This window comes from Leptodactylus fuscus, chromosome 6 (genome assembly GCF_031893055.1).
Source record: "Leptodactylus fuscus isolate aLepFus1 chromosome 6, aLepFus1.hap2, whole genome shotgun sequence".
NCBI lineage: Eukaryota > Metazoa > Chordata > Amphibia > Anura > Leptodactylidae > Leptodactylus > Leptodactylus fuscus.
Genome location: NC_134270.1, coordinates 156,928,075 through 156,953,650, shown reverse-complemented (window position 1 = coordinate 156,953,650; position 25,576 = coordinate 156,928,075). Strand labels below are relative to the sequence as shown.

General features: G+C 43.4%; 2 protein-coding genes across 2 annotated transcripts in view; both read right to left on the bottom strand.

Annotated features, from left to right (window-relative positions):
* PHLDB1 (pleckstrin homology like domain family B member 1) overlaps positions 1–13,441 on the bottom strand; it is a 91,364-nt gene extending 77,923 nt beyond the window's left edge. The window contains exon 1 of the mRNA XM_075277698.1: positions 13,324–13,441. The gene's annotated coding sequence lies outside the window, so the exon portion shown is untranslated. The remainder of the gene's footprint in view (positions 1–13,323) is intronic.
* The window catches only part of ARCN1 (archain 1 coat protein complex I subunit delta), a 137,708-nt gene that overhangs the window by 95,253 nt on the left and 16,879 nt on the right, over positions 1–25,576 (bottom strand). The gene's annotated exons all lie outside the window — the stretch shown is intronic.

Sequence of the window (25,576 nt, the reverse complement as noted above, 5' to 3'; positions counted from 1 at the left end):
CATACGGCGTTATTACATGGCGCTCTATGTCTCCTCTTGTTGACAAGGAAAATAAACTGTAATGGCCACATACAGGCAAATTCATATTTGTAGGCGGTCACGGGCAGGCCGCAGATGGTTGTCAGATGAGCTCGCATGCGAGCAGATAAGTAGTTACAGATTTCTTCCTTTCATGTCTTTACTTGAAAGCCAATGTTACGGTTGTACGTTATTGCTGGCACTTATAGTCATAAATTTACTGATTTGTGTGAAGACTTCAGCTGAGTGTCATAAACACCCACCATGAGTAAGGAAACCTGTAATGGAGCAAATGCTTCTTGAAGAAGATGGCATCAAAGTGGAGACCGTTATTCTGAGATACTGAGCAGGTCCTATCACTTTGTGCAGGGTCATTACTGCAGATTTCTCCCAGCCACGTCCCGTTTGTACATTATAGCGGCATTTACATTCCCTTTCTTTCTCTATCTTGATCCAGACCACCATGAAGACTTGCTCATAATATGTCTCTGCACACATACTTTCCAGTGACCCTACTTAACTATAGGCTGCTGACCAACTGCAATGAAAGGGTTAATGTTCTCCTTTCTGACAGTGGAAGGCTGTGTATCATAAATTTTCTCACTCCAGTGCACCGGAGGGCAGCGGGATAAATTTACTGTACTGTATAGACTGACAACCATCAAAGGAAATCAGATAGGAGATCAAAGAATTTTTGCACCAACCTGTAGGCCCCCTTGGTCTTGCAGTGTGACCACCGCGGTCCTATAGGTATGTCACTTAGGACTGTAATCCCCTTGTGTACGCTTAGTCATCATGCAGATGATACCCGTACGTCATAGTCCTCGTAGTACTTTTGTTGACTGCTATACCTGCCTGTATGACACACTCGGAGACATGTTGCCCTATGGGGACGCCCATCCATAATACGGACATTGATATGTGGAGCCCTAAGTTACCACCTGTATTACACTCCAGAGCTGCAATCACAATTCTGCAGGCTTCAGAGTATTATTACAGGCTGTAACAAGAATATTAATCTTCTCCAGTACGCCATCTTTAACCCTTATATCGCACTGACCCCCCAAAAAATATTTTTTAAAGCTAAACAAAAAACGATATGTACCGTAATATATTGGGCCAGCTAAAAGTACAACTTATTGCGCAAAGAATAAGCCTTCATATGGTTCAGAAAAATAAAAAAGTTATGAATTTTGGAAGGCGGTGATGGAAAATATGAAAAAAGTTGCCAAGGCCCAAACGACCCAGCGCCCTGTAAGGGTTAATGGTGTTTTTCTGTGCCTGGTTGTTTTTGGTACATTTCCCGTCTCCTAATACCTGACATGTCTATACTCACTGCCCCCTCCTTCTAGGCTTTGATTCTTGCTCAGTAAATCGCAAAATCTCCAAAAATGTCTGGAATTTTACAGCGAGCAGATAACAAAGTGGAGGCAGTGCGGGCCGACTGCAGAGGGAACGTAGAGAAGAATGCTACACAGAAACGAACAAACCTAAGGGGAGACAATGAGCAGCCCCAGACGTCAGATACCTGATATTACATCTAAAAGATATATAAGCTGCAGAAATGAAAGATGCCGGAGATAAGCCGGAGGAATAGAAAAGCATGTTACTACCGCCATCTCTATACACATTGCCACAAGGCTTTAGAACATGATTTGGGCTACCTTGCCTCATGTCCTGTCTGTACTGACTGGCAGGGCACTAGAGAAGAAGCTACGCTGTACAAGCATTGCTTCAAGACAGGAGGGCAAGAGATATCTCCAGCATTCCCATTCACTTCAATGGGAGCGCCAGAGATTGCCGAGTGCCGTACCATCACCAGTCCCATCTAGTCTTGCCCGCATTCAGCTTGGCAGCAGTTACGTTGAATGTGGAGTGCGCAAAAGGTCCTTACTTTATGGGACAACCCCTTTAAGCAAAAGAAATGAGTCTTAAACTTGCCATACACACTAAATACCAACCAAAAATGCCAAGTTCTGTGGGAGCAGCTGACCATCTAAGCTTATGTTCACATGGTGGCCATTGATATTAGAAAGCTGGATAACCCCTTTAATACGCCCCAACAAAGCTTAATGCTTCCACTGCCTCACAGTAGCCTGCTCCCACTGCCGGGAATTGGTCGGTAAGTATTGATTCATTACTCACCTCTCTGCCTCCACCAGATGCACATGACTTGTCACAGAATTGCGCCTTGGCATAGGAAGGAGCTGACAGGGCGGTGGAAAAGAGAGGTGAGTAATAAACCGATGCCGCTCACTTCCCGAAGATTGTAAGCTGCAGGCATAAGGCAACTTAAGGCCTACAAGTTGGAAAGTGGTAGAGCAGGAAGCTTATGGCTTCCTGCTATACCACAGTTAGGGGTGCAGCTCCCCAGCTGCACCCCTGGGGAGGAAGTGGAGATAAGATAGGGGTCTAGAATTAGGACATTGGAAAGCAACTACATTTTTGGTTGTTGCCAAAATGAAAATGAATAAAAATGTACTAAAACCACAGAGTTGAAATTTTCCTGGACAGCCCCTTTAAATGCTGGCTAATACTGTACAATGTGAACAGTCACTGCTGCAGCCTCCTGTACACAGAGCGACTATTGTTCAGCCTGTAATAACCACAATTGTCCTGTGTCAGTAACAGAAAAATCTCATTGTCTATTAGTAAAATTGTATGCCATATAATGTAGAATTTGGGGCCAAGCGCCAGCACTGGGATACAGCGAGTGGAATGATGCAGCGGTGCGATGGGCCCGTGCTCTTACACCCCGTTTAAGGCGGTACCCTCCATCTTCTCCTTCATCTTCCTCGGTCCTACAGTATACAGAGAGGAAGTTTTCGGTATTAGTATTTTTTTTTATTTCAACCCTAAACATCTGATCAGAAGGGAGCCAACAGCTGGACCGCACAGATCAGCTGTTTGTATACCTCACATGGCTTCCTTCCCTGTATGGTTTCCGGGGGGTCGGTACTGCAGCTTTACTCCCATTAAAGATAATAGGAATAAAATGTAAAAAAATTTGGGCAACCCCTTTAATTTCAAAAGACCACGCCCATCTGAGGAGCCATATTCCCTTTTTATGATGCAAGCCCAAAAATGGAGACGCCTCTGGACACATTGTGATTTCCAAAACCGTTGTCCAAAACAGGTCAATTATACCTGTATAAGTATAATGGAGGCAGAACGTCCATACAGGAAAGCTGCGTTGCCGCCGCGGTTTTTCCCACAGCGCTTTCTTGACGTGGGGCCTTAGCCCTAAGCTCCTTTTATTTCAGTATAGATTGGTCTAGGATCAGCTTCCTCTAGGATAGAATTTCTCTTACACATGAAGGATCTGTTTTACTCTTTACATTCTAACCATACTCTGAAATTTATGGAGGACCATAAGTCTCCTTGTAGCTCCTCTCCGCAGGGACCCCACCTGAAAATGGCAAAACAGCCACATCTATAGAAGCCCTGTATGTTAGGAGGACCTCTGTGGATTTACGAGCACTTCAAAGACCCCTAACCTTGACACAGGGGACATGTAAGAGCTCTCGTAAAAGAGTCCGATCATATCTGGGCTACAAACCTAGATGTTATTCACATTCCAGTGACTTCATTGGAGAGGTTCATCGAATCCTATCCAACAATAGCCCATTGTAGACCACAAAATGGAGCTAATTATCAGTGTATTTCATGTAGGCCTCTCCACCAAGTAAGTCTACTGTCATACTGTGCTGTCCCTACATAGGATGGCACTACTACAGGAAACACTATGGTGGCACTTTTTATAGGGATACTATGGCTGCCACTCTTATAGGGGATTCTGTGGCTGACTCAACACAAAGTTCTAAGAAAATATTCCCCAGAAGAGTTATTTCATGGGGGATACAAGTATTTACTATAATAGAGATGTCAGGAGGGGTGAAAGATCTTCTTTAACCCTTTCACGCTCTGTGCCATATATATTACTTAAAGGGGTTATCCAGGTTTTACTATTGATGACCTATCCAAGACGACCCATAGACTTCAACTACACCCACCAGTACAGTTTGTAAGGCAAGTGCGCAGCAAGATGTAGACAATAACCTGAGCCGTGATGTCTCGGTACAGCTGATCTGTGGGGGTCTGGGGTGTTGGACCTCCGCAGATCTAATATTGAGGGCCTATTCTAAGGATAACCAGAACCCAAGACTAACTGCAAGCGTCGGAAAATAATATGGCACTGGGAATTTAACTCCAAAGATGCCATGATCAATAGCAATCATGGCATCTGGGTGGGGAGGGGGGAATCCTTGATTTTGACCCCTCACACCCCCATACGGAGATTGTGGGGTTCTGAGGGATTGTCATGGCACCCAGGAAGCCAATCAATGGTCCCCTATCGGTAGTCTATGTATGGTATACCATAGTACAGAAGCATTGCAGTATATTTTACAAGGGATCAATTGATCCCAGGTCCAAGTTCCATTATGGAAAGCAAAAAAAAAATTTTTTGTTTAAAGTTTAAAAAAATAATAAATAATATAAAAAATTCAAGTTCCCATTTCACAAATATATCATATATATATATATATATATATATATATATATATATATATATATATATACACTTACCGGCCACTTTATTAGGTACACCTGTCCAACTGCTCGTTAACACTTAATTTCTAATCAGCCAATCACATGGCGGCAACTCAGTGCATTTAGGCATGTAGACATGGTCAAGACAATCTCCTGCAGTTCAAACCGAGCATCAGTATGGGGAAGAAAGGTGATTTGAGTGCCTTTGAACGTGGCATGGTTGTTGGTGCCAGAAGGGCTGGTCTGAGTATTTCAGAAACTGCTGATCTACTGGGATTTTCACGCACAACCATCTCTAGGGTTTACAGAGACTGGTCCGGAAAAAAAAAAACATCCAGTGAGCGGCAGTTCTGTGGGCGGAAATGCGTTGTTGATGCCAGAGGTCAGAGGAGAATGGCCAGACTGGTTCGAGCTGATAGAAAGGCAACAGTGACTCAAATAGCCACCCGTTACAACCAAGGTAGCCAGAGGAGCATCTCTGAACGCACAGTACGTCGAACTTTGAGGCAGATGGGCTACAGCAGCAGAAGACCACACCGGGTGCCACTCCTTTCAGCTAAGAACAGGAAACTGAGGCTACAATTTGCACAAGCTCATCCAAATTGGACAATTGAAGATTGGAAAAACGTTGCCTGGTCTGATGAGTCTCGATTTCTGCTGCGACATTTGGATGGTAGGGTCAGAATTTGGCGTCAACAACATGAAAGCATGGATCCATCCTGCCTTGTATCAACGGTTCAGGCTGGTGGTGGTGGTGTCATGGTGTGGGGAATATTTTCTTGGCACTCTTTGGGCCCCTTGGTACCAATTGAGCATCGTTGCAATGCCAAAGCCTACCTGAGCATTGTTGCTGACCATGTCCATCCCTTTATGACCACAATGTACCCAACATCTGATGGCTACTTTCAGCAGGATAATGCAATGCCATGTCATAAAGCTGGAATCATCTCAGACTGGTTTCTTGAACATGACAATGAGTTCACTGTACTCCAATGGCCTCCACAGTCACCAGATCTCAATCCAATAGAGGAGCATCTTTGGGATGTGGTGGAACGGGAGATTCGCATCATGGATGTGCAGCCAACAAATCTGCGGCAACTGTGTGATGCCATCATGTCAATATGGACCAAAATCTCTGAGGAATGCTTCCAGCACCTTGTTGAATCTATGCCACGAAGAATTGAGGCAGTTCTGAAGGCAAAAGGGGGTCCAACCCGTTACTAGCATGGTGTACCTAATGGAAACTGACAGGTTAAAAATCTCTGAGACAACGTTTTGTATCCTTCCCCTGAACAACTATGTTGAACAATCTTTGTTTTCAGATCATTTGAGAGCGGGCTGTCCATGTTCGGCGACCATCAAACTTAACTGAACTTGAATTGTTTTGTAGAAAAAAATGGTCCAAAATACCTTCATCCAGGATCCAGGAACTGATTAAAAGCTACAGGAAGCGACTAGAGGCTGTTATCTTTGCAAAAGGAGGATGTACTAAATATTAATGTCACTTTTCTGTTGAGGTGCCCATACTTTTGCACCGGTCAAATTTTGGTTTAATGCATAGTGCACATTTTCTGTTAGTACAATAAACCTCATTTCAATCCTGAAATATTACTGTGTCCATCAGTTATTAGATATATCAAACTGAAACGGCTGCTGCAAACACCAAAATATTTAGAACTAAAAATGATTAAGATTAATAGGGGTGCCCAAACTTTTTCATAGGACTGTATATATATATATATATATATATATATATATATATATATACCGTATATATATATATATATATATATATATATATATATATATATATATTGCAACAAAAGAAAATTTGTTCCATGAGCTGACATCAGATATGACTGGTGTATAGAAGTACGTTGCGATCTGTACGATTACATAACATAAGCCATTGAGTTCCATTAACGTTCCCGGCCACAATATACACAGATTTGGAACATTTATTTTTTTTTATTAAAACCAGAAAGTGACTTTTTCCCATCTGTTTTTATTTATTGATTGTAGATTTTTTATATTCTATTCTGTTCATGATTATTTGTCGGCCATCTTGCCTGAGCTTCTCCTCCGCTCTGTTAACAGCATTTAGTGATACACTTTACAGCTCTCTCAGGGCCATAGGCAGTAATAGTCTGGAGCCAACCCAATGAGATCTATGCTCTAGATAAGCTGTGATATCATCTGCTGCCAGTAATGGATGCAGTGATGGGCGGTGTTATCTACAGAGGTGTTATCTTCTATTGTAATCCCGTCTATGACGTAAATGAGGCGACTTCTGTAAAGAATACTCTTAAAGAATTGGTATTGGTCAGGCTATTTTTTGGTTTAGTGGCTAGAGTAGGTATTACGTAAAATTGCTGCGACCCGCATTATAAAATGTGACTGCTCTAACCATAAAGATCAATTTCCTGTTCTTAGATCTGAGTTCTTTGAGTCTTGTTTAACTAATTCTCTGCCTTTCCCATTGTCCATGTTGCTCTTTCCGCCTCTTCTGCAGGAAAGCAGGATCACAGATGGCAAAATGTCAACCGTGTAACAAAGCGGCATTTGTCAGACTCATACGTTCCATTCTTTATTTATGCCCAGTGGCCTGGTAAAATATATATACATGTCATAGCCAAAGGGAATAAACAAGCACATCCTGAAGCGAAACAGATTCCCCCTCAGACTCACTGCCCCTCCTCGACCTTTCCGAGGACAGGAATTACTCGCATGTCTTCAAGTCTTTATATTATACAAATCCATACCGGGATTATCCAGATTGTAGAGAGTAAAGACAATAATCTACAGATACAATGTACTACTATTTTGTTATTATAGAATTGCCCTATTGCTTAGAAGTGAATTCACATGCTGCAGATTTGTTGCAGAAATTTCTGTACGGTATCCCTCTCATCTGTTTAATGCATTACAATTTCTGCAACAAATTTGTGACATGTGACTAAGGCCTTAGGGAATATGTACGTGTCCTTACGCTGGGTTCACACTAGCGCCCGGAGTCCGTTCTGAGCTTTCCGTCTTCTGCATGCAGAAGACGGAAAGCTGTCAGACCGGGTCCGGCTGTGAGCGCCAGTGAGCGTTTTATGCTCTCCGCCGCGAAACCGTTTTTATTACACCGGACACAGAGTACTGCATGTCCGACTCTGTGTCCGGTTTAAAAAAAAAACGGTTTTGCGGCGGAGAGCATAAAACACTCACCGGCGCTCACGGCCGGACAGCTTTCAAACCCATTTAAATGAATGTGACTGCAGGTTTCTGTCTCCTGCTCAGTTTTGTGCAGTCAACGGAAACCTGCAGAACGGAGACCGGGTGCAGATGTGAACGAGCCCATAGGGTGACAGCCTAAAGGAGTTTTTCATAATGATGACCTATAAGTTAGCAGTATGTCATCTGTTGGGGTCCAACACCTGGAACCCGTACAGATCAGCTTTTCCACTAGGGTGTTACTTTGCTTGAAAAGATTGAAAACCACTGATCTATGGGACACTACCTTCTGAAAGGTGGTACTAGATCAAGTTTTCCTTCTCCCAATAAGCATATTCTATTACCATGTACAGAAACGTCATTGTCTCCTAAGTCAGTCCTGTGTATGTGGATCTGCAGAAGTCCGCCAGATCCTGGACACCATGGACCGAAGTCCATTCTTCTCCCAGACTGCCTACTAAGGTATGGTTGGCATCCCCAATCCTTCCATCATGACCATGGCCAGTACTTTGTTTTTGTCTACATGGTCCTAATTTGTTTCTTCAACTTTTATTTGTTCCCATCTGTGCAATGTGCAAGCCATGTGTCTTCTTCTGGCTGTTAAAGGGTTTGTGTCAGTGGGCCGTCCCTTTAATGTTAGGGCATCTGTAAGACTTTGTGTATTCTCACTAAAAAAATCACGTGTAATGGTCTATAGAGACGGAAGGAATTTCGACATGTGTTCTAAAATGTTCGGACCCCCTCTTCTCCCGGAGAACCCTGTGTAGTGGATGAACATATACAAACGCTATTTGTTAAGATTGTTGCTCTTACTCAAGAGTTTGGTGGTCACGAGGTCAGATTCCACAAGGTGTACAAACTTGCCTCAATGGTCCTTTCATGTAAACCTATACCAAATTCTAAGAGAGTCCATACACATTAGAAGAGCTGAACCTAAATGCCATCAATATTTGGTGTGACCTTTGCCCTTTGGAGGAGGGGTCCTGGAAGTGATGATACGGCCCCCACAGATATAGCCATGATCTCATCATCATCCAGTCTGTCTGGGATGACATGGAGAGCCAGAAGGATTGGAGCAAGCCTATAGTTCTCCAAGATGGCGGGAACAACCTGCCGGCCGAGATCTGCCAAAAACTGTCTGCAAGTACCGAGAAGAACTGATGGAAGGCAAAGGGCAAAGGTCAAACCGAATAAACATATTTTTTTACATGCCAAGAATAGACTAGTAACATTTTCTATAAGCATATTATATACAATAGATGGTCAGAAGGTTCCTAAAAAATTGTTGGGTTTCCTCAATATAAATCTCCAACCTTTGGTCACCATAAATGAGTATTGTGGTCATTACAAGTTATTTCCTCAGTAATCCGATAGAGGCAAATGGCACAACAGTATACATATATAACCCGCCCCTACATTCATATGGGGCACACGGGCCCCCGTTCTGGTCATCAGTCGATCAGACAGTGGATAGGGAATGATTTATGATGCCCAAAATACCCTTAGGCTGAGGTCCCACATTGCAGAAAGGCAGCGTTTTTGTTGCCGATTTTGCTGTGTTTTTTTTGCGCCAAAGCCAGGAGTGGAAGGTAGAAGTATAAGAGCTGCAGAAAAACGAGCCTTCGTTCCGCAATGTAGGGTGTCCATTCTGGACGCCATGTTGGACTTTACCCTAATAAAGAAATTTGTCATCATTGACATCTACTGTACATTCATGTATGAATAATGGGGGAACTATCTGGAATTCACCAATGCAACTCCCTATAGGGTCGTCTGGCCTTCAGCCGTCTTCAGGGCAGGGTGGGAGACGGGAAGTGACAACTAGATTAAGCACATGTGTTGCCCGGCCATACACCGGAGAGGATCGGCAGGGGGCTTGCACTTAGACGGAGGATATGATAATAAGAAAAGTCTGGTACAAAGATGTGTGCCACTTTGTATTCAAGTATCAAAGCAAAGAAAACACAACGTCAGCATCTCCCCCTTTCCTATACGGCTTAGTGCACATCGCATAGTGCTGGGGTCATTGACAACCATGCTGCAGGTGTGCCGTATAGAGTCACCATACTATAGGGTTACAGGCCACACCGAGCACATGTGACTGCTCACCCGCCAGAACTTCCTGACCAGAATCCATGACACCACCTAACCACAACACTTGTATAAACAGACTATGTGAAGTGCCTCCCCATGACTCTCATTACTTAAAGGAACACTCTACAGTAGACATAACTAATACACAGTATGACACATGGAGACTCTCTTCTATGTTCTTCGCAACTCTGGGTCACGCTCAGGCCAGGCCCAGGACTAGACATAACACAATGTTCCCTTTAAGAGAACAACTAGTCATGTGTAGTTCTTCACAACCACCGCAGTCCTACATGACATGAGTCCCACAAGCTAAACATCTGGACCATCAAATAACAGTGTCTTAAGGTGATTCTGGACCATCATCTAATGTGTCCCAACTCTCCCAAGGGTTGGGCATAATGACTTTCACCATGTCTGATCCTTTGTTCAGAAACTGCCAGAGGTGTCTGGCAGTCCTTTCCTCTACTTGAAACACATGAATGTCTAGTGTTTATGGGTGGGTACGAAGAAATAGATGTCTAATGGGTTAAACTCATCTACAACGCCATGTATGATAAGAAACCATGGAGGTACTAGGAGAAGACAAGACGTTCTGGAGGAACAATCTGCATGGGAGGAGTCCGAAAAGTTTGATATCACTTGAATGAAACTCCTTATTAACCCCGACTTTGTCATTTAGAGATGTTTCACAGACTTCCTAAAGTTTATACGGTTGTCAGAAAGGATGAGGACAAGGCTGGAGGAAGTCGGTGAGAAGAATATCTTGAGATCTCACAATGAAAGACCCCAATGGAGTAAAGCTGGCCATTCACATTAGATGAACGTTGGATGAATCTGCTGATATCGGGGAAACTGGTCAACCATGTAATGTATATACAGGGCTTGGGAGAAAGAAAGATTGGGCAGATACATCTCATCATGGCCAATCCTGATTCCCCTATGTACATAGACTAAGCATACATGACCTATGAATGGTGAGACAGTAGTCAGCCACTGACATACAACTTTGTTGGTGGCTTTTCTCAAACAAAGGATTGGCCATGTAAAATTCAACATGCCCTATCCTTTTCCCCTTATGTCCTCATACACATTAGATAGTTGGCCAGCCTTACATTTTGGCAATAATAAAGCTTACCAGTGTATTCCTCGCCTTATTACTAATATACGATCCGTTCATGACCTTTGCAGAGGGCAGTTGTGGAGGCCGAAACTCTCGCTCCTCTGCCTTCCCTACTGACTCTCCGATTCTCGGTCACATGACCAACTCCACTTTACTCAATACATATCAGGAGAATCGGTGACATCAGTTAGAGTCGCTGGCAAAAAGAGGAACAAGAGTTGCGGCCTCCCCTGCTGCCCTCCACAAAAGTAACCCGGGCACTGGGTAGATTAGTAATAAAACATAACCAGTTCCATGAATTTATACACTCAAGACGCGCAACGTTTCAGAACTATTGAAGGCTAAGGTTGGTCTTAGTAAATTTCCAAATGACCGTGAGCATAAACGATAAATGATATTTCATCTCTATAATACTCAGCATGGCTTCCTTCTTGTGTGGGAGGAAGATGAACAAGGAGAAATAACCGAAATGGAAAAAAGCAGCAGGGAAGCCAACGCTCCGTCCACACCCTTGTACTAGTCTCCAATTATTTCTTGGTTATATGTAGTACAGAAGAAGAGAACATGGTAAAGAAGACCTAACACACAGATAGGTGCGTCATGTATGATAAGAAACCATGGAGGTACTAGGACAAGACAAGACGTCCTGGAGGAACAATCTGCATGGGAGGAGTCCAATAAGTTTGATATCACTTGAATGAAACTCCTTATTAACCCCGACTTTGTCATTTAGAGATGTTTCACAGACTTCCTAAAGTTTATACGGTTGTCAGAAAGGATGAGGACAAGACTGGAGGAAGTCGGTGAGAAGAATATCTTGAGATCTCACAATGAAAGACCCCAATAGAGTAAAGCTGGCCATTCACATTAGATGAACGTTGGATGGATCTGCTGATATCGGGGAAACTGGTCAACCATGTAATGTGTATACAGGGCTTGTGTATGTATATTAGATGTTGGGAGAAAGAAAGATTGGGCAGATACATCTCAACATGGCCAATCCTTGTTCTCAGATTAGATGTTTGGTGGTTGGCACTGGCTTATTCCCTTCTCCCAAGCTTGCGTATGAATAGGGAGTTAAAAGAATAGCCGAAGCTTATGGGGTCAACTGGTAGTGTCAAAATCCCAACATTCATCTAATGTCTAAGTGTGGCCATACACATTAGATGACTGTCTCTCCAACCTGAGAATTTCACTGGCACCGGTGGATCATCTATTGCACATGGGGGATGCCCTAACTTTCAGCAAATGTCAGGGAAAAGAAGAATCAGGCCATTGGACTTCATAATTGTTTTGTTCTCACCGGAGATAACCTTCAGCAGTTTACTCATCTTGCAATTTGGAACACTTGTATGCTGGGCCAAGCCAAGTGTGTATGTGCATGGAAGACATCAGGGTTTTATCCCCCATATCTGATGTATATGGCCAGCTTAATAATCTCTTTTCACCCCAAGTTGGTTATGTTTACATCCGGCACACAATCTGTCTGAAATCCCAAACCAAAAAGTCCTACAAGTTGGACTTTTCACCTGGCAATGTCAGGGACAAAATAATGAACACCGGATGGAACCCGTTTCAATCAATGGGGGTCCTTGGAATCCATTGTCGTCCATCATTAGCCAGATGGTTTTCCCATTCTTCTGGCCCAGTGACGGACCATAACAACAAACAGTAGGACGCAGACGTGAAGGAACCTCACACTTTAGTTATAAGACAATGACATAAAGTTAAGAGATTTCCACAACTAAAAGTATACAAAGTCTACATAAGCTCGTACCCATAAACATTTGGGAAGAACCATAAGTAGTGGATCCCAGTTGGACCTCAACTATACTAAGGTCCTTTTCTAGGAGATCTGAGAATATTAACCAACCTGCACAACTAAGACACTTTTCGGGGAGAAAAGTTTAGCAGGAATTTGGGTGGGGGAAGGCGAGCAAACGTGGCACAAAGTACAAAGGAATGTAACATTATAGCATAAACCATCACAAAAGGCAACATAGCGCTCTTCTATCATCAGTCACATGGAGTGCGGTGGCCGGAGCACCACCGTATACATCTATACACACCCCTCTTATAAGTGGGGCAGGTACCTGTAGTAGACAAGACCTATGAACATTAAAGAAACATTATCCCACAACTCAACTAATACATACGGGGCAGCTGCATCGTATATCTGGTCTAGTACGATTAGTAGGTTGGCGGCGACAACAAAAAAGTTAAAAATGATCTCTGACTTATGTTACAAAGATCTGGTCTGGTCATTCGTATATGATGGCCATATCATAAATGCACCCCGGACATGAAGCCTTCCCCGTTACCTTGTGCTCCACAGGCATGTAGGGTTTCCTTTGCTCTCCCCCTCCCTGTACCACGTCTACACAGAATGCAGTGTGGGATGCAGGCAGCTGGGAGCAGACAGAAGACTCACTGTCCCATCTGGGATGAGGGGCTTGTCCCTCCTACAGCTGGCTGCACTCGCTTTACCAATGACAAGCTAGAAGCCCGGGCCATGAGGCCGCCCTCATCCCTCCACTGGCCAAGAACAAGGAGCAGCTTATTCTGGAGTCAGAACATAAATATTCACTGTCCTTCCTGCTTGGAAGATGGAAAATACAGGCACATAGGCTAAATGTTACGGCTAGCACAATAGTCCCTGCAGGGTAATATGGAGGGGTCACATGTGGACCCGTTGTTCTGAAATGGCTTAAGGCGTCGTACACACTGAGTTGTACTAGACGGTCCTACAAACCCTATTGTATTGTCTTCCTATTATGGAGATATTCTCTGCTAGGAACAATGGGGCAGAGTTACTAGTGTGCTTGTGTCGTATAGTTATTTACTTTGGGACAGAATTTAGTCGCGGTGTGCCGCATTTTGTTGTATCTCGCTTACAATTAGAGGGCTCTATCAATGGATTTTCCGTTTTTTTATATAAACATATGCCTGAATAGCCATTAAAAAGGCTATTCAGGTGCTGCTAATTGTTCTTAAACCCCCCCCCATGTTTTAATGAATTACTGTTAAAACGTATGTGTAAATCAGTCCTACCGTGCACGGTGGGCGTTCTGTGCACCCCCTGTGTTATAGCTTGTTCATGCCCTCCTCTCTTCTTTGACTTCCTCCTCCTTGCGATTCACTGCCTCCAGCCCGGAGGTTTCGATCGAAATCTTGTGCATGCGCAGTAGAGCTCCCTCCGGAGCACTACTGCGCACGCTCCAGTGCCATTTTCCTGTAGAGAACTTCGCGACCGTACTGCGCATGCGCAGCACACTTGCATAGTTATCAGGGGAACTGAGCAGTTCTGGAGGGAACGCTACTGCGCATGCGCGAGATTGCAATCAAAACCACCAGGCTGGAGGCGGTAAATCGCAAGGAGGAGGAAGTCAAAGAAGAGAGGAGGGTTTGAACAAGCTATAACGCAGGGGGGTGCACGAAACGCCCACTGTGCACGGTAGGACTGATTTACATATACGTTTTAACGGTAATTCAGAAAAACGGGGGGGGGGAGGGGTTTCAAAAACGATTAGCAGCACCTGAATATATAGGCATATTATTTATCTAAAAACCAGAATATCTAATGATAGAGCCCCTTTAATTTTTCTTGACTTGTTTGGCAAGCCGACATAGCTTTGGTCATGACTTGGGGTGATATTGATGACGTATCTGTAGGATAGAGCATCAACAGACCCCACCAATTTGTTGTACGGAGAACGGAGCCAGAAGCTGGAAGCTCAAATCCCATTCCCTTGTATAGGAGCGGAGCTGCAGTATCTCAGCATAGTCACGACACAGAGAACAGAGACACCAGGGACCCAAACAATCTGATATTGATGACCTATTCTAAGGATAGATCATCAATATCATTTGCCCAGAAACCCCCTTTAAATTTACCAAGTTGTGCAAAAAAACTTGGAGGTATAGCCATGCCACAGATTTATCATCCAGTATAGAGATGAGCAAATTGTTTGGGAACAAACCAGATACGTCCTAAAATTTTCCAAAATTTTTGGGTCTGACCCAAAACCCTTGTAATTTGCCCACCGGGAACAACTATCAATAGACCCCAGAGTATAATAATTTGTAACCCAGGGAAGGTGCCAAATGGCCAAGGGAGGAAACACTTATACTCACCTTCCTTCAACTCTCTTGGGCTTCCTCAGTGGCCCACACAAGCATCATGATGTCAGCATGCCCCACAAGACCACCGAACCCCTATCACAGGCCTCAGAGGTCTCCCAGGACCCTTGACATCAACCATTAGGCCAGAAGACATCTATGATGGAGCAGCAGATGCCGTAAGGGAGCCCTGGAGAGGTAAGTATATATCCACACCTCCCCTGGGCCTCTGCATATTATACTATGGGGACTGGAGAGTATCATAATAGCAACTTGTTCGGCCGAAACGAAACAGGTGGACGAACCTCGTGAATATCACGAAACGACTCTCTCGAGGATCATCCATCTCTAATCCGACATCAACCAGTCAAAGTTTACATTGTCTGTGTTTTTACTTAAAAATTCCTCCATAATACGCCAATATTTTTTATCTTGGATTCCATTAGATATAACTGTCTCTGTATTATGGAGACTCAGTGGGGCCCCATAGACTTCTACTCATGACATATTATAACTTGGAGGTTGTTCAGAGCCGTAAAATATGGTCACCGGAGTTGCCAGATTTCCTGGAGAGTCTGTAAAAATAGGGCACTTTTTTGCAGTGTCTGTGAAAAAAATTGATGTGTCCATGAATTTTTTGGAATCTTGAGCAGCGAGTGCAGATTATTGTAGTTTCCAGAGAGACGGCTGCTGAGGTCTTTAGGTCACTTCTAAACTTTATGGTTTTTTTGGGGGGATTTCCAAATATTTGCTGCTCTGATACTCACATGTATGAGCCCTTAAAGGGGTTGTTAAATTCTCCCATTGATCTTACTCCCCATTGATCCCCACAAATTCTGTAGCCATGATGTCACGTATTTCATCCATGCGACTGCAGCCCCCCCTGGAACATCATTGGGGAGCGAATGGTCTTGATGCCAAGGCTATCAACAGTGGCGTAAATAGGAATGGCGGGGCCCCGTGGTGAACTTTTGACACGAGGCCCCCCCAACTGACTCTGAAGACCCCAACCGACACCCCCCCCCATTCCTGCGCGCTCTATTATGCCTCATAGTGGCTCCTGCACACAATATTATGCCCCATAGTGGCCCCTGCACACAATATTATGTCCCATAGTGGCCCCTGCACACAGTATTATCCCCCATAGTGGCTCCTTCACACAGTATTATCCCCCATAGTGGCCCCTGCACACAGTATTATCCCCCATAGTGGCCCCTGCACACAGTATGATGTCCCATAGTGTCCCCTGCACACAGTATTATGTCCCATAGTGGCCCCTGCACACAGTATTATCCCCAATAGTGGCTCCTTCACACAGTATTATCCCCCATAGTGGCCCCTGCACACAGTATTATGTCCCATAGTGGCTCCTGCACACAGTATTATCCCCAATAGTTGCCCCTGCACACAGTATTATGCCCCATTGTGAACACCCAGGAGCAATTATTATACTCTGGGGTCTTTTCAGACCCCAGAGTATGAGGGTCCATTCACTCGAAGTAAACGCGCGCTAATTTTGTCAAAATACACGTGTAAAGAATACACGTGTAAAAATTAAGACTCCCATTGACTTCAATGACATTTTTTACACGTCCGGGACGTCACAGAAATAGGCCCGAAGCCTGTCTGGAACTCGGAGAGGTAACAGTGTTTGTTATGTTCTCTTACCTCTCCTGGGCCTCTGAAAAGACCCCCGAGTATAATGTTAGTATTTGTGGGGCCTGTGGCATCACTTACTGATTCCAGCCCCTGCCAGGATTGGTAAGTAAATAGGGCCCGTTACCAGCTGGAGTAACTCCAGTCGGTAGCGGCCTAGTAAAAAAACAAAAAAAACGCAGCGGTAGAGGCTGTCGCTGAGCCCCTAATGTCCCGGGCCCTGTGACAGCTGCTACCGCTGCTATCCCTGGTAGGTACGCCACTGGTTATCAATGTCTGCACCAATCATGGCTGTTGATCCTTTAGATACCTCAGTCTATTTGAAGCACCTTTATAGCAACACACGGGCACTGCCATATTGGACCCGAGTGGTGCCCCCCTGGAGTGTCATCAGAAGGCAGCTTTTGGTTGTTATGATAGCCAGGAACCTATTGAAGGCGCCCAATCCCATCACTGCAGTATATTGTATGGATCAATTACACAGTATACTGCCATTAAGTTGTATTGTAGTATATTGTATGAGTGACCAGACTCTCTAGGGTTCAAATACCCTGGGGGTCTAAAAATAAGAGATAAAAAAAATTTTTAATTGCCCCCCAAAATGGACATAAACTTGTCTGAAATAATACTAATAATAGAGGGGAAATAAAAAATCAAAACACACAATTTGCAATTTTTTTGTTGTTTCCCTTCCCACAACAAATAGAATAAATAGCGATCAAAACAACATACAATCCCTAAACCGTTATCAATAAAAACTACAACTTGTACTGCTAAAAAAAGAGCCCTCACACAGCGCTCTATATGCAAATATGTAAAAGTTAAGGGGGTCACAATATGGGGACAGAAATCTTGAAATTTTTGAAACGGTAACCAAAACTATATAGATTTGGTTTTGTTTCACAGTACATGTGATGTCTCGTTCATTAGTCACATTAACTATTTGCAGCTCAGTCCCATTCAAGTGAATGGGGCTGAGCTGCAATACCAAGCAAAGCCACTATGCAATGTACAGCGCTGTTCTTAAGCAGTGAAGAGGCCTCATAGTTGGTATGAATGCTGCAACCTCTCCAAACAACTGATCAAAGCGGGTGCCAGGTGTCGGACAACTATCCTAAGCATAGCCCATAAGTATTGTAGTGTCGGAAGACCCCTGTAAGATTTCTCCCGGATTCTGAGATATGTATTGTCAGACTTCCCTTTTCTATATTGTAAGCTCAGTAGACATAACAATGATATATACAGCCCCATATATTTTAGGGCACTTGCTAGTTTCTAGGTAAAATATAGGTGTAGTGTCCTACAGATCTTACCGAGCAAATTGTGACGTCCTGCAATACAACGTACAGTCTATACAGTTGTGAACTTACTGCAGAAGTAAACTTAGAAAACCTCAGATTTTATCTATGTCTCTTTCCTCTGTTCTAGTCTGGAAAACACAAAGTGTGAAAGTATGTCAGATAAAAGCAGAAGAAGTATGTCACCGGAGACTCGGAGGTCAGAACACTACAAGTACAAACCTGCCGGAGGAGAAGGAATGAGAAAGATATTTCCAAGTCACAAAGGACCCTTATATGTATAACATCCCTGTGCGGAAAATTCCTTACATGTAATCATCAATACAAGGGCCTCAACTTTCCTGAAATATCTGTCTATCTATCTCCTATCTATCTATCTATCTATCTATCTATCTATCTATCTATCTATCTATCTATCTATCTATCTATCTATCTCCTATCTATCTATCTATCATCTATCTATCTATCTATCTATCTATCTCCTATCTATCTATCTATCTATCTATCTATCTATCTATCTATCTATCTCCTATCTATCTATCTATCTATCTATCTCCTATCTATCTATCTATCTATCTATCTATCTATCTATCTCCTATCTATCTATCTATCTATCTATCTATCATCTATCTATCTATCTATCTATCTATCTATCTATCTCCTATCTATCTATCTATCTATCTATCTATCTCCTATCTATCTATCTATCTATCTATCTATCTCCTATCTATCTATCTATCTATCTATCTATCATCTATCTATCTATCTATCTATCTATCTATCTATCTATCATCTATCTGTCTATCTATCTCCTATCTATCTATCTATCTATCTATCTCCTATCTATCTATCTATCTATCTATCTATCTATCTATCTCCTATCTATCTATCTATCTATCTATCTATCTATCTCCTATCTATCTATCTATCTATCTATCTATCTATCTATCTATCTATCTATCTATCATCTAGCTGTCTAGCTATCTCCTATCTATCTATCTATCTATCTATCTATCTATCTATCTATCTATCTCCTATCTATCTATCTATCTATCTATCTATCTATCTATCTATCTATCTCCTATCTATCTATCTATCTATCTATCTATCTATCTATCTCCTATCTATCTATCTATCTATCTATCTATCTCCTATCTATCTATCTATCTATCTATCTATCTATCTATCTATCTATCTATCTCCTATCTATCTATCTATCTATCTATCTATCTATCTATCTATCTCCTATCTATCTATCTATCTATCTATCTATCTATCTATCTACCGATCTATTATGTTTTCAATGAGAATTACTGCAAGAACTGCAGTAAAACAGCAATATGCATTGGTCCCTGAAATCACAAATGTACAGAGCTTGTTACCCTGAAGGACCTGTCTTGTATAGTCACATAACCATATATGTGCAAGTTCAGAAGCCAGAGGACATAGGTACAGGGTAGAGTAACTGTATATAAGTGCTCAGAGTGTCTCATATTTTAAGGGTCTAGTCTTGGTTTTAAATGTATTTAGGATGTCTGGGATCGGTGTATATGTAAGGATCTAGGCGTATACTTAGAGATCTGGGAGGGGGTCTGTGTTTATTTAGATGGTCTAAACTGGTGCTGACACCAGTTTTTGGGGATCTGTTTTAGATTTGTAGTTCATTTATTTAGGAAGGCTGGTTGGGATCTGAATTTATTTAGAGGGTTTGGATAGGGGGTCTATATTCTGGGATCTGTATTCATTCTGGGATCCAATCTGGGGTCTGCAGCCTTTTCAGGCTGATCTTGGTTCTAAATTAATTTAGGGGTCTATCCCCTGAATTTGTGATGCTATAAGGGCTGGGATCTGAATGAATGGATGGTCCGGGCCCTAATGGCTACTAAGCCTCCTACTATCTGTGCATAAATTAAGCTTACTGTCTACCAATATCTCCAAGTCTCTTCCTATGGCCATTGTAACCAGTGTTTTGCACACTTGTAGACTATGTCTTATGTACCCTATGGATTTGAGCCCCAGAGCATTCCTGGAGCCTGGTTCTTGGCCAGCTGGCAGTATGTATACAGACATCAGATTTTCCAGACTGGGACGCAGAGTTGCATGGCGGGAAGCAAGACCAGATCTGACTACAGGGTGTTGATAGAAGCTTGGCAGTAAGGCGAGAATAGTTCCAAGAGATCGTTATTAGGCTGGCACACGCTATCCTAAGGAACAGAGTCTAAGGTAGGGGTGGCCCAGGAACCAAACGTGACCACAATGTCATTCTATTCAGCCCACTACCATCTGGGAACAGAAATACTTGCCTGGATGTGGCCGGTCACGTCATTTCTATTGCCATAGAGGAGTAAGGGGATATAGGAGTAGTCACAATTCAGGGACATGGTCAGGTAGGTGTGGGTGGGTGTCCATATATCAGAAGAACGTGGTCCTTCACCTGGGTTTGGCACCCTGGAACTATCATCTCTCCATTGTCATTTATAGGAGATGTAGGCTGCCCATGTAGTCCACAGGAGACTTCAGTAGACAGTCCAAATACTGAAAAACAGATCCAGATGAGCAACAGATCCCAATGACCCAATAGATGGGCAACAGCTAGGTGAACATTAGGTCCAAAATTGGTATAGGAAGATATTAAAGAAAAGAGGTTGCAACATTGACCCTTATGGTTCCCCACTGGTGATTGTGATCCAATCTGAGAATGCTCCACAGGGTTGTCTGGTGGGGGAAAAAAAATTGAAAATTCATAGGTATTCCATATGCAAAAAAAAAAAGTCATTTACCCATAGTCAACATGTTGCACCTGGTGCCTAGACTTGGCTAGTGTGTACAAATCCCATAATTCCCTTCGTTCTCCTCTATTACTAGTGAGGGTTTATGTCTAGGTGCCAGATAGGGAGAGGTAGCTCCTTGCCACGAGTGACTGTTACTATAGGACTCCCAGGACCACATGGCCACTGCTGGATTTGGGTGATCCATGCACTATTTGATAAGAAAGTCCATTGGTGAGTTCCTTAATTTTATATTGTAGAAGTAATGTTCCAGACTTTTTGTGCTCCACATAGCCCCTTTAATAACCTCTTTCTATTCTCTATCACTGAGCCATTTATTAACCAAATTACATACATTTTCCCCCATTCCCAGAATTCTCATTTTATCTAAGAACTTTTTATCTGGCACAAGATCAATTACAAGTTGTGTCAGCGCCGACATATGGAAGATTATTATTATTCTTTATAGAGCGCTATCATATGCCCTGCTGTTCGTAGTATAGAACAATACAACAATTATACTAGAGATCGGGGAACAGGAAAGTAACCATAGAGAGATGGAGATCTACTGTTGTAAATCAGGATCTACTCAGATGCGTTGCAACAGGACAGTGGGGGGAATGGTGAGTAGCTTATCAGCTTATCTCTATGGTGTTAAAAGACACTGGCCCGGGTTCGCTAATAGTTTGACAGTGTAAGCTTAGACAGGCAGTCTGATACTACACCAGATTTATCACAGTGACTGATGCTGGATGACATATCTAGTCTAGTCTAAGTATATACCACCTTTTAGTTGGATCCATTTAAACCAGGCCTGTAATGGGAATCCATACCCACATGTCAAAAATATAAGCCTAAACTACATGTGCCAAATATGCACCACATTGTGCCAAAGATACCCTACATTGCTGCCAGTGTCTAACCATAACCACATTGGAAAACCTTGGCCACTGTACATGGATGTATGACTACAATCATTCTCATTCCTTATCCATTCGGCCCGGACTTCCATGACGCTTCTTCCAGCTACGACTCTGCAGAGTTCCTCACTTTTCCATCTTTGATTCTTCATGTCCTCTGAACCTTTTGTCCATGACTTGTTCACATCCACAGGATCCGCTTTCAATGAATTTTTTTCACGATCTCACTATTCTTAGGGTATCTGAACGGTGTGCAAAACGGATGTGAAAAATCTATACACATTTTGCACCCAAGCGGCTCCTGTATCCACATTTGTAATGTGATTTTCTCATGGAGACTCAAAGTGCAGGGCTCATGGGTTAATAAGACTCCACACACCTATACGGTGGTCTCTCCCTATGGAGTGACGATATCCCCTCAAAGTGCAGGGGTGATAGTGGCCACCATACAGGCGCTCGTACTCAACACCCACAAGGGTCACTTGTTTGTACCTATCAGTATATTTTTGGCATGTGGGAGGAGACTGGAGAAACCCACGCAAACTCTATGCAGATGTTGGCCTTGGCCAGATTCGACTCCAGGACCCCTAGCACTAATCTCTGAGCCACCACGATGCCCATTATACTACCCTTGTAGGACATGACCGGTGTATAATCCACTGTTGAGTTTTCATCCTCTTCAAAACTTCAAGTGCAACCAAATGACAGGAAAAGAAGGATCCCCGGCCCTCAGGGCTTAGGACCAGAGCAGCTGTGATGCCTTACATGTAGTCAGTAGGAATTTCTTAGCTGTAACAATGTAAACGGTGCAGTGTCTGCTTCTTGTTCCACCATGACAGGTCCCATACTGAGGACAACCACTGTTTAGATTACAGCATGGATTCCCCCAGGAAGAGGTCAAGGAGACAAAGCCTCTCAGATGACAGATCTTATTCTTAGGCCCAGGTGGTCTGGTTTCCCTTCTCCATATGAGTTTGGGCATTTTTTGGAAGCTACCTCCTAGACCGGACCTAGTGTCAAAGAACAGGTCACTGTGCATGGATCTCCGAATATTCAACCAGGCGCCCTGGTCCATGGAGTCTTACAGGACATCACAGCCAGTTATCGCCACTCTCTAACAGTACAGCAATAAGGTGTCCGTACAGATAACAGAAACGTATACCAAACCTGCCAGTGAGATTAGAACACAGTAATATCCTAGCAGAAGACACCCAAATTAGAAGGGCACTATTGTCTATTTCCTAAGGTTGTTGGGGGGTGGGCCCTCAAAATCAATTTGTCTGGTGGGCCTAAAGAACCTAAGCCCGACAATGCACTACTGTAGTCCATAGGTGACAACAAAATTCTGGACCCTCCCAGGAACATCTATAAACTGCCCACTTCTAGGCCGTGTTGGCACCTATGCTCTAGTCCACCAGAGACACTTGCACCTATAAGCCAAAAGGGTCCAAAGGTCACGTGCAACACAATAGGGCTGACTGGCTGGCAGGAGTGAGAAAATTTAAAATACACAGCCTTCCACTGTCAGAAAGGAGAAAAATAACCCTTTCATGGAAAATATAGTAGTTGGTCTGCAGCATATATTCAAGGAGTGGGGAGTACGGATACTATGTGGGGGGAACTGACAGGATGGAAATGATGGGAAACTTGTGTGCACAGAGATGTCTTCATGTGAATAAGTCTTCATGGTGGTCTGGGCCCATGTAGAAAAGAAATGTAAATGCTGCTAAAATCTACGGATGAGAGACAGCTGATGGATGTAAGGAAAAGTTGGCTGGTGGGGCCCAAAATTAACCTTTCACCAGGGCCAGTGAGCCGTAAGTTATGCCCCTGGATAGTGGCATTAACCCCTTGGGAGCTAGACTACAATAAGTGCTGACACCTACCAATGCACTTGTTTAGACCACCAAGGATATTTCCACCGACGTCTTAGGGAGCCTGCACACGGAGTTTACGCTCGCTCATTCTGAACGTAAAACTCGTTCAGAGTGAGCGGCGTAAAAAACAGATCCCATTGACTTGAATGGGTGCCGGCATACGCATGAAATCAATGGGAGGCTTTTTTACCGATTGCTTTCAATGTGATATGCGCGTATGCCGGCACTCATCCAAGTCAATGGGAGCTGTTTTTTACACCGCTCACTCTGAACGAGTTTTACGTTCACAATGAGTGAGCCTAAACTCCATGTGAAGGCTCCCTAATCTATACGGACCACCCAGGATAAATTGTATAATACACTAAGCTGCCCTAAATGTCCATGGATGTTATTATTAACCCCTCAGTTACCTGCAATATTCACTATTAACCCTTAATCATCCCACATGTACAATAACCAGCCATCTCGGGTGGTCATGTAGGTGTAGACTGCCACATGCTGGTGTGTTTTGGTACGTACAAGCATAGTTTAACATTTTTTGATTGGGATAGGCCGCCATACAGGCAGTGTGTTAAGTGGGTGTTTCCATAACCAGTGACATTTGGACAATGGTAGGCTTCAAACCTTGTAAGAAGATTTTGGAGAAGACCCATTTTTGTTCCAGCATGACTCTGCCCAGTGTACAAATCAAGGTCCATAAAGACATACTGTACTTAGGGAAGTTTGGCGTGGAAGACGCGACCCCATCCACCACCAAGAATGGAGGTTGTGAACCAAGCCCTCTTGTCCAACATTAGTGTCTTCTGGATGAAATTCTTGTAGAGACCCTCAAAATCTTGAAGAAATCCTTCACAGAAGAATGGAAGAAAGGAGAGATCAGCTCCATATTAATGCCTATGAATTAAACCTTCTGCATGATGTGCCCTGACACTTTTCTCCATATAGCGTATATCACTATATACAACAGCATGAGCAGAATAAGCTCCAGCGTGTATACATACAGCAACATGGAGGAGGTTATACAGCAGAACCGAGCAGTGAATCCTGCAGTGGGGTGAGACATAAAACACTTACTAGAAGCAGCAGCAGCATCTATGTCTCTTCCTCTCTCTCTCTGCAGTTGCTTCCTCCTCCCACTCCCCTCTCCATAGACTTTTATGGGCAGAAGCAGTAACCTGATCCCTCGGTGAGCTGATAATCCATCTTTAGCTTGATTTTATTCATTCTATTATGATCCTATGGGGAGGGGGGCACAATGTGCAAAACTAAATTATATTTTCTCAGAAGAACTGGGGAAAATAGGCCAGTTCTGAACTGGTTAAAGGGGTTCCCCTAACAATTCCCCTGCAATTTATGTGATCAGCAAGTCATTGTTGAGGCATCCACTAATGGGACCCCCTACCAGTTTACAATGGTGGTCAGACATACGCCCCTTCCCATTTTGCACTCCACTTCCTTCCTCTGACATTTCCGCCCCTCAGCTTTGACTGTCCACCACTGTTAGGGCTCAGGTGTCTTGCGCTATGGACTCCGAGGTTGACGTCAAAACAGTGAGAGGCAGAATCGAATTTTAATTTGGGGTCAGAATCTGCCGTGTGACCCCTGATACGTAGACTTATTGTCTTTATGAATCTCAGCATATCGCTAGAAGCTGTGACTAAAGTGGTACATTCCAGTCCTCGGTCACCGGCACTATTATATACTGCTAGAAAGCTTTGCCGCTATGTACAGGAGATATCAGTGACATAAGTTTCAGCACTGATATCCTTCCACTGTCAGAAAGGAGAGCCTTACAGCTCAAAGTCATTGCTGGAGTATGAGGAACACCCCTCTAACAGTACTACCATAGCATTTCAGGTGGGCGTTCCTTACCGCCCAACAATGATGTGATAGTGGATGGATATTTCCAGCACCTGAGCACATACCATCAATGCAG